The following is an 11,131-nucleotide window of genomic DNA, read 5'->3' on the forward strand; positions in this document are numbered from 1 at the left end:
AGATTGGAGGAATTCCTTTGGTAAGTGCCAACGGGTATGATGGCATAAAGGAGTATATAAGGAAGACTGTCTTAGTTGTTCAAGGTGTGCGCGATAGAAGAATTCCAAAGTCTCAAGCTCCTATTTGTTTAGATAAATCCTTTGAGCGAATACTTGTATACAAAAGAGAGTCTATATTTGTGAGAGACCTTGAGGAGGTGTGGTAGAACATCTACACTGTGGAATCAAGGCAAAGCTATGCTGTAACTTCTCTTTTGATCATAGTGAAATCCAGCCGGTGGGGTGTCGGTGCGGAAAAGAGTGGACGTAGGCTTGGAATAAGCCGAACCACTATAAATCCCGTGTTCAATTTTCTCTTCCTCATTCTCTACCTCGATCGTATTTCATTTTGTTAATTAAGAGAGAATTTACTTTCTATCATATGCTAAGAATCGCTTCCGTATTTCAATAAATTGTTTATGCACCTATTCACCCCCATCTAGGTACTCATACTAGCAATATCACCTTCTTCCGTCTGAATACTGAGTCTAATTTTTTTGGATCTTCAAATCCGGAAGGTTGTTCCACATAGACTTCTTCTTGGATAAATCCATTTAGAAATACGCTTTTGACGTCCATTTGGAATAACTTGAAATTTTTATAGCAAACAAAAGTGAGTAATAATCTAATTGCTTCTAACCTTGCTACTAGTACATAGGTCTTATCATAGTCTATCCCTTCTTCTTGCATATATCATTTGGCCACGAGTCTTGCTTTGTTTCTAACCACTTTTCCTTTTTTGTCCATCTTGTTCCTAAAAACCCATTTAGCTTCAATAATGGATTTACCTTTTGGTTTAGGAGTTAATTCCCAGACATCGTTGATGCTAAACTGTATGAGTTTTTCTTTCATAGCTTCAATCCAGCTTTCGCCAGCTAAGGCCTCTTCTATGCTTTTGGGCTCTATTTTAGAAATAAGTGCCAGAACACTAGAATCTCCTCGCATTTTGGATCTGGTCCAAATCCCTTCATCAACGTTACCGATGATGAGTTCATTGGGATGACTAGACTTATGCTTCCAGTTTAAAAGAGCTTCTAACATGTTTTCCCAACACACATGGTTTGCATAAGTCAAACCTTTGATACTTCAGGTTGGGCAGTCCACGAACAAGATTCTTGGATGAGATCTTGGCAATTTGCTTTATGTTAACATGGCCAAGCTTTCGATGCCAAAGATTTGCTTCATCTTGAATCAATATTAGACATTGAGATCTTTCTGGTTTTATATCCAGAAGATAAATGTTCTCATGCCTTCATCCAGTAAAAGATTGAGAAAGATCTTTACTAGTTCCCGAACATATTCCTTTTTGGAAGTTGATTTTGAATCCAGTGTCACACAATTGGCTAATGCTGAGTAGATTGTAATTTAGTCATTCCACTAAGGAGACATTGTTGATTGTGAGACTTCCAATTTTTATGGTTCCACACCCAACAATTCTTCATTTGTTGTTTCCACCGAAAGAGATTTTCCACCATTTATTTGCACAAGTTTTATAAAACAACTTAAATCTCCAGTCATGTGTCTTGAACGGTCACTATCCAAATATCATTTAATCTTTTTTTTTATAGTGACCTGCAATTACAAAAAGAACTTAAGTTTTCTTTGGTACCCAAATCTTTTTCGGTCCAAATGAGTTAGTTTTAAACACAGTCTCTCCCCAATCTTTCTTAACATGTCTCCAAACCATAAAACAATCTTTCTAAAAATGTTTTGAGCTGTTACATTTTAAACATTTGAGAGCACTTCGGCCAACAAGTTTTACAAAGACTTTTTAAAAATGATTTCTATAAAAAGTTCTTGTAGGTCTTTGTTTGATTCTTTTCTTTACCTTTGGAAAATCAATTAAATGAATGGTTTCTGGGGTCATTCCCAATCTTGACTTGTTGAAATAAGGTCTTTGTACTGAAAGAATATTTTCCAACTTCTCAGATCCTATTGAAAATCTTTTTGAAATATTTGAAATTTCTTATTTCAAAATATATTTTCTTTTGAAAGAGAGTTTGCATTTTCTTTTAAAATCACAAAAATTTGTCTAGATTTTCAAACTTTTCTTTTAAGAAATTTCTTTGTTGCTTAAGTGTAGAATTCTCCTTTTTAGCTCAAAAATTCTCTTAATAGAGGTTTTGAGACTAAGACAAAGTTCATCAACGTATTTCGAGATTTTAGTAAGAATTTTTAAATTGCTTACCTTGATTTCATTGTCTAAGTCTGAGTTTGAGTCTATTTTAGAGTTTAAGTCTGATCTTGATTTTTCCATTAGATATATATTGGAATAATCTTCGTCACTTTCTTCACATTCAGTATCACTCCTTGTCTCTACTTTGAGAGGTTTTCTGTATTTCTCAGCTTTTCCCTTCTTTTTCTTCAATAGAGGACAGTTGAGTATGATGTGTCCATTTTTCTTGCATTCAAAACAAATTACATCTTTGTTGGCTTCATCATCCTCAGTTGATTTGTTTTGAAACTTTTGAGTGCTTTGTTTTTTCTAATTTAATCTCCTTCCATTTTTGTTTAGTTTCCTGAACCTCCTTATCATAAGTGCTAGCTCTTTATCGTCCATATCATCTTCAAAGTCTATAACATTAGAATCATCGTTAGATATTAAAGCAACTAACTTATTACCTTTAGGATCTTCTTCCTCATTGAATTGCTCCACTTCATAAGACTGAAGTGTGCCAATCAGCTCGTCTACAAAAAGCCGCATGATCATTTGAGTTTCCCTTATTAAAGTCTTCACGTAATTCCAGTCTTTGGAGAGTGCACGTAGCAATTTGTTAACATTTATTGGTCATGAGATTGGTTGTCCCTGATACTCTAGACCGTTTACAATCTCTGTAAAACGACTAAACATGTCAGTGATAGATTATCATGGTTTCATCCTGAAGGCTTCATATTGTCCGAGTATAATATTGATCCTTATTTCTTTCACTTGATTAGTGCCTCCATAGGTAATGTGCAGCCTATCCCAGACTTCTTTGGCTGTTTCACGAAAAGAAATTATGTTACATTCAGTAGGAGATAAAGCACAATATAAAGAATAAATTGTTTTAGCATCAAGAGCTTGTCTCTTGGTTATTTCTTCTTGCATTATCTCGCTAGCGTCTGCAACTTCTTTTCCTTTTTCTGAAGCTATGTAGCTTTAGGAATGATTCATTTTTTCTACTACATCCCATTCCATAGAATCTTTCGATCTTAGGAATGCCTTCATTTTGTTTGTCCATACATTGTATTCATTTCCATCAAAGTAAGGAAGTCTGGTGTTGCTTTAGCCTTCAACCAAACCTGGAGCCAACATACTAGCCATAGATCCTTAACTTAGAAGTAAAAAACACTTCAATTAAATGAGCACACAAGTTCTGATACCAAATGATAGGGCTAGTAAGAACACCTAAAGGGGGGTGAATAGGTGTTCTAGCAAATATACGCTAGACTTTAACAAGTTAACTCGTCTTTCAAGAATAACATATTGAATATGTAAAAGACTATAAGCAGCTAGATAAATCTACAAAGTATAAAGCAAGGAGTATAGGGAAAGAGAATTGAAACACAAGGTTTATTATGGTTCGGCTTAGACCAAGCCTACATCCACTCTCCCGCACTGACAATCTACTAGCTGGATTTCACTGTGAACCAAAAGAGATTTTTACAGTCTCGCGTCCTTAATTCCATAGTGTAGAAACTCTACTATACTTCCTCAAGGTCTCACAAGTGTTTAATCTCTCTTTTGAGTACAACTTAAGCTTAGCAATAGAGAAAGCAAAGAACTAAGAGCTTCAGACTTTGGAATTTTTCTTTCACACTCACACTCAAACAACTTGAGCGTCTTCCTTATATACTCCTTCATGCCTCTATGTCCGTTGGCACTTTCCAAAAGAATTCTTCCAATCTACCCGATGGACAGAATCAGTCAAGAAAATCTCGAGTCATTTAAGGAATGTGATGATAGCCCACCAATCCTGCTCGCCCATACAATCAAGATCTAGGTTTCCATAAGTAGCCTTCCAAGTATACTTCGCCTTTCAAAAGTTCTTGATTATCTGAATTGATTTTAATAAGAATAATTAATCACAAGGTGCTATCTCCAGCCGTAAGATCTTCTTCAAACCGTACGAACCGAATCCTTAAAGATAAACTCGCATTTGAATAAGTCTTCTCTTAGTTGGTCAAGAAATTGCCAGTGTGGGTTGACTTTGATTCTTGAGTCTTGCAGTCTTCAAACTTTGACGACAGAGTCTGGAGTTCATTAGACTTTAATAATTGAGTCTTGAAGTCTTCAGACTAGACTAATGGAAACGTTTTATCAACTCAAAATAAGAGAGTTTTCTCCAACATATGAATCTTCCATTTTGAATGAGGTTGTCTTGGGACCCTTGGGATTGTCTCGATTTGGCCTTTAGGCTAACGATTATGGACAACTAGCAGCAATGGTTGGCTAAGTTTGGTGACGCTAATCCCTCAAAAATGATTCCATAGGGATTCATAGTATTATCCATATTGTGCTTTTCTTTTTGTCGGCTGTTACTTTTGGCCACAGCAATTTGTCTTATTATCTTTTTGCATTTGATCAAACATAAACTCACACTTGTATGCACAATAGAATTGATTAATTAGTTATGTATTTACTCTATGTTTGAGAAAATATCATTAATGGACAGCTCGTAATTAGGAATTTCCACTATGGTTGTAATTGATAATAAACCTATCTTATTTGACCATTTGGACTAATGTGAGGCTTCTCTTAGTTAATTCGACTCTTTTCATGAAATAAATTTCACTTAAATCTTTTGAGTGCTTGGTGTAAGCACTTTCCTTAAATCCAAAAACGAAAAACAATGCTTAGAATTCAATAATACAAACCAATCTATGGTCCACTAAAGATTTTGCTTTTTTTTTTTTTGTATTTGGCATTAGTAAATACATTTTGAAGCACTCCTTCGTTAAGTACACATATGAGATAAGAAAAAAAATTGCTATATTTCACTTTTTGGGATACAAAGAAGTAGTCAATGATTCTCAAAAGATAAGATCGTGTATCAAATGGCAACGTTTGGCCTCAATTTGATAGACTCACATGTGAGAGGAGTATATTTAGTGCACATGTGAGGCGAGAAATAAAGAAAGCCTCACATTGGGTATTTGAAGTGAAAAGGAACGGAGCAATTGTAATACCCTAATTTTCAAAAGGAGGTCATGGTGAATTAGAAAGAGTAGATCATGTGCACTAGTTAAAATTGGATGGCATGATGACATGCTAAATAATCAGGAGTTATCAACCACCACTCCTCAAAATTATGTCCTAAATTTCCATGTATTGCATTAATTAGCTAATTCAAGATTTCACGAACAGTTGTGTTAAGAGAAATGGACATATATCTTTTTTATTCATAGGAGTTAATGGAAGCTAAAGGCATTTCTTCTTTTGGTCCATCAGCTTTGACGTCTGCAAGGAAACCTCCCATTAGAGATACCATTGACATTTCTTCTTTCTCAAATTGGATAGATAAAAAGGCAAATGGAAACCCAAGTAATCTGAATGAACTAGTATATACATCCCCAATGAGCCTGATTGCAAAACATTCAAATTCCTACCAAACATAAGATCATCCAACATCAAAGGTAAGAAAAGAGATGAGCATCTATTGATATATATTCCAACTTTAGGAAATGACCAAAAATTAAGTCGATCTATAACCATAGTAAAAGTATGTAGTATATAAGTTCTTTTCAATCCATAACCAAAAGCTGAACAATCAAACTGATGAGCTAAATGCATCTTTTCAATCCACAGGGGATCCAACCTAGTCAATATAACTTCTTATCCTCCCAAGTTCCTGAAGCATCCTGTCACGCCCGATTCTCAAGCACGCGCCCATCCCTCACCTAGTCAATTAATAGTGATGTCCAATGACGCATCGCTGACCCTTTCATTTTTAATATACACATGCGGAAGCATATATAAATCCTCAGACAATAAAATAATGGGATATGAAAATAGGACTCCAAATTTTCACACTTTGAAAACAACCACACTTATATACATTGCAAACCATAATGCATATATATACAAGGTGATTTATTAAATCAAGTCTTAGGCAGCCAGTTCACAAAACAAAGTCTACAAAAAGGAATCAACTTCCATCAAAAGGGAAATGTCTTACGACCAGCTAGTCGGACAAGATCATCGATTCTTCGGGCTTCACCTCTTAAACTCCAGGGCTTCCAATCCTTCACCCACACCATTTAAGGACCTGAAAATGGTTATACAATAATCAGTGAGACAATGTCTCAACGAGTTCTACCCCCAAAAAGACTCAATTAGAAGACCAATATGCCACAAGGGTCGTCTATGCACAACACAAGTCAAAGGACTTACCTTAGCCTTAGATTCCACTTGCAATTCAATACAATTCAATAGGCACCCAATCAATCACCATAGATCGAAACATCGATCAATCGATCTAGTCAATTACATGTTATCACGACCTTCCCCTGGTCATTTTAAATAAATATCATACATTCTCTAAGATGGAATATCTGGTCATCAAGACCACGTGCATTCTTCAAGATAACATACCGAGTCACCAAGCCCACGTGCCTTCTCCAAGATGACATACCTAATCACCAAGACCATGTGCATTCTCAAAGATGATGTACCTAGTCACCAAGCCCACGTGCCTTCTCCAAGGTGATGTATCAAGTCACTGAGTCAACAACTCATAATGTCTTTCTTCGAGACGACATGCTTAGTCATCGAGCCCACATAATATAATGCATTTCTCCGAGACGACATCCTTAGTCATTCAGCCAGCGTGATATATTGCATAATCAATTTCTCATTTTTATCATGCCCGGTAAAGATACACGTGTGTAGGTACACATCCAGCCTTAGCCAAAATAGTATAATTTCATTTCCACAAATCTCACTATTTTCTGTAGTCCACTCAAAAATAATTAATTTAGGAATAAATCCTAAAAATCATAATTAAATCAATTCAACGCAAATTAAAACTCAAATAAATAAATAGACCGTATCGTGGTAATCAGCATAAAATTCTGGTCACCGACTATCCCGGTTGAATTTCCAGAAAATAAATAAATAAATAATTACACAAATTAATTATTAAATAGCAATAAATCCAACTTAGGCCCGTAATCCCTAATTGGTCACCGAAACGGACCCAGAAAAATTCCGAGGTTCGTTCAATAAATACTAGAACCTATCTACTCGCTAATGGCTACATCTAACCACCTAACATGCATTGGCAAATCACTAATTTAATTACTCTAATCTAATCTAACCAAATAATCATGCTTAAATAAATCTAATCAATTCATAAGCATCATTAGTCTACTAAGCAAGGATTAGTGAGTTAAACTCACTTGTTTATCAAACTGTTCAGTTCAATTTGACAGGAACGCGACGGGAGCCGACCTTCTCCAAAGCGGCCTACGTTTCGAGGCCCAGAACCATCTCAAAACGAGCCAAACAACACCTCAGAAAACCACTAATTTTCTATTATGTTCTTGCTAAAACAGAAGGGAACAAAGCCGGTTTAGAGCGGGAATTGATCGGGAAAGGGTGAAAGGGTCAAACCAGGCTTTGGCGGAGGCTTACCGGTGGAGGAACAGCGAAGGACAGCTCCGATTGAGCTTCACACAACCCAGGGCAGCAGCTGGGACGTGCGCTAGACGGGGAAACACGCCTGGAAGGCAAGCTGGACGCGGCTGCGGGAACGGGATTGCGCGGGTGGCGTGCGACGGCGCGATCGGCGATGGGCGGCTCCTGCTATCTCCGGCGATGCTGCTGGCTTCTTGCTAGCTGCCGGTGGTTGAATAGGCTGGGAGGAGACGGAATGGCTAGCCAGTTGGCTTGAGGAGCAAGGAGACGGGACAAGGGCTCCACCAATGTCCAAATTTTCCATTCCTTGGTCTCCCTTGACCATTCTCAGCCACCAGCCCTTCCTTGGCCTCCATTAGGCCACCAATGCTCCCCCTTGCAACCTTGAAATGGTTCAAAAGGCTAGGCAATGGGGGGCATACGAATTTCCTTTAATTTCTTCTCAATTGGCCATCAATCCTTCCTTGAATCAACACAAACCGGCCTTAATAAATTCAATTGACATCTCAATTATCAAATTGGTATTTTTCATCACCAATTGGTCCATCTTGCATCACCATTGCGTGATCAAAAACGATCTCGGCCTTATTTCCAAAAAAAAAGAAAAAACGACCCTCCCTCGACTTTTTCCCAAAAGGTCTCAGTTTGCAGAAAAATCTTCTGAGACTGAGTCAACGTTCCTATAATTTATTGTGACATGACAGAATCTTCAATTTTTGAAATCAGACTCAATTTCGCGATAAATTTTCATTTGGCGCGTTTTTAGCGTGAACTAGGCTACCAAATAACTTTCAGAACTTTTTCAATGCAATTGACCCGTAATCAATTTTCTTCGAACCACAATGAACCTACTCGATACATTGACAACTCTTGGTTGTCATGAAAATCTTGAGAATTCAAATACGGACACAGGGTACCAAAACAATAAGAAAATTAGTCTAGTGTCAGCCAACGAGAATTTTCCAATTTAGTGGGGTCACCCACAATTAGCCACATATCTCAATCGAACCAACCTATCTCTGATCTAAAATCAATTTTTAACTATACCGTAATAGCCTCTAAAGCTAAGCACAATTGAGTAGCCAATTTCTGGTTGAATTCTCAAGTCTATTGTCTTAAAATTCCTTAACAACTTCCCTAGATAGTCTAGTTATCTCAAGAGTGATCAGCTTTGAGAACAGCCCTATAAGCACATCAATGAAATGCCCGATTAATTCAATAGAAAATATGATGGAAAATTCGGGATGTCACACATACCATCTCTTTTCCTCAAGAACACAATTGCCATTGGATCACTCTACAAGAATCCATTAATCAAAGTCAATTAACCTTTAAGCAAGCTCAAATTTAGGGAGAAGAATATAGAGGCAACACAAAAAAGCAAAAATCTCTTGCAATTGACTGTACTTTTTGAAAATTTTATGACTCAATTGCATTTTCGCGATAAGTTTTAGAGCTTCTAGTGCAGTTATTCTTTCAATTGTTAGATTTGTAACTACAAACATATTACATCTAATTCAGCTCTTAATCATCAAATTCAAATTATTGCACTATTCCATTTACATTGCCAAAAGACATATACATATAATCTCCCTTTCCACATAGACATATAGATATAGATTTTAACACTTTTTGTTCCTACGGACGTGGACTTGTAAACTAAGCTGCAAGGACTCGACGGATTGGCTCTATTCCATAAAATTGGCTTCTATTCCTCTGCAAGCCCTTCGGTCTCTCCTTTGTTTAGATTTCCCTTGCCTGGGACTCTTTAGACCATGTTCATAATTTCATTAAAATTTTCTTTGACCAAAAATGAAGAACTTCACCTTTTCTCTTGCCCTCATAAAATGATCCACATGAGTCAATTCTTTCTTTTCTTTCTTGGGTCCGTCCAACTTGTCCAAATCAATAATTGCGAGTGAGCATCGGACGAAGAAGATAAGACAAAACAATGGCAACAATTATTTAATTCTATGTTTAGACTTTTCAACTAACGGTGGCCCGTGAGTTGGTTAGTAATGAAAATTCTTATCTTTTGGCCAAAAAAAAAAAAAAAAACCTACCCGTGAGGGAGGGAGGGAGCATCGTGGGGCATATATAATGCTATCCTCCTAGGAGGGAGCGTCACGGGGCATATATAGCGCCATCCTCCACCAGGCAAAAATTCTCACTTCTTTGCAGGTCGCGTAAGCATTGATGCAACATCATTCATCAATTTGCTCGGTTCTTCTTGTGAGGGTATATGTGCAAGCAACTACCTCCACTCACATTATATCTCGCTGAATTCCGTGTTGAATCATTTCAATCTCGTGCCCGGATCATATGATCAATTCATCATGATGAAAAGGTAAATTGGCTCTTGGATTGATGCTTCATAGTATGTTTGTAGACTCACCGTTCGCATTGAACTACCTCCACAGAGTTCTCTTGATGGAGAACAATAACTGTCCACAAAATCATCCGAGTTGCCAATACTTTCCTCCTCCTTCGGCATGGATCGATCGGAATCCTGTACCATACGATGACTATAAAACTCCAACGTGGGTTATTGTTGGTTTAGTCATTGTTGCGGTCATGCTTTGTGGTTTCCTTTTCTGCTGCATCTGGCGCACGTGTTGGCTGGGGCCGAAAGGGCCGCCGGGGCCGGAAGGGCCGCCGGGGCCGGAAGGGCCGCCGGGGCCGAAAGGGCCGCCGGGGCTAGAGGGACCAAAGGGGCCACAGGGGCCGCCAGGGCCACCGGGGCCACAAGGGCCAGAGGGGCCAAAGGGGCCGCCGGGGCCGCCGTGCAAGTCATGCAAGTCGTGCCAGCCGTGCAAGTCGTGCCAGCCATGCCAGCCGTGCAAGCCGTGCAAGTCGTGCCAACCATGCCAGCCGTGCCAACCGTGCTCGCCAGGGCTGCCGTGTCAATGGCTATGAGGGCAACAGCAGTGGCAAAGTGGGGGTGGCAACAATTGCAGTGGGGCAATTAGCTGGCACGGATGGCCCATTTATTTGTGAGAAGTGCAAGCATGGAAGAGTACCAGCTTGTCTAATCTAGACAATAATTGAGACAAAAATTACAATAGTCTTTCTTATCTTATTGTATGCTTATGAATTTAGAAGCTTCTATTTATGTTTGTGTGTGAAACTTGAACGATGCACAATGATAGATCATCTACTCTACTATACAATGTTGGAGATTCGATGCGATGAATAACTTTTGTGTTGGAGGGTTTTTCGAATTTCTTACATGAGCAGTTTTATGGTCATCAATAAATAATTTTTTGAATTATAATGGATTATAACTATATGCATTTTTTTGTAATTTCTATACAAAATGTCGTAAATCGACCAATCAATCCAACATACATAATAAAAGAGTTCCTGCTCTTGGTGGAGAACCGTTTGATAGATTTGCTTTATTATTGCCTCATATTCCAAAGAGAGTCATCGGAACTAAGTCGGCTGGTGATACCAGCAAAATAGAATGGACTA

General features: G+C 38.1%; 1 long non-coding RNA gene across 1 annotated transcript; it reads left to right on the forward strand.

Annotated features, from left to right (window-relative positions):
• The first annotated feature begins 9,734 nt into the window (after positions 1 to 9,734).
• LOC108956742 lies at positions 9,735 to 10,928 on the forward strand. Its single transcript, XR_001983075.2, has 2 exons — positions 9,735 to 10,004; positions 10,078 to 10,928. It is a non-coding gene; the product is annotated as an uncharacterized LOC108956742 (long non-coding RNA).
• The last annotated feature ends 203 nt before the right edge of the window (positions 10,929 to 11,131 follow it).

The sequence above is a fragment of the Eucalyptus grandis genome, chromosome 2, assembly GCF_016545825.1.
Source record: "Eucalyptus grandis isolate ANBG69807.140 chromosome 2, ASM1654582v1, whole genome shotgun sequence".
NCBI lineage: Eukaryota > Viridiplantae > Streptophyta > Magnoliopsida > Myrtales > Myrtaceae > Eucalyptus > Eucalyptus grandis.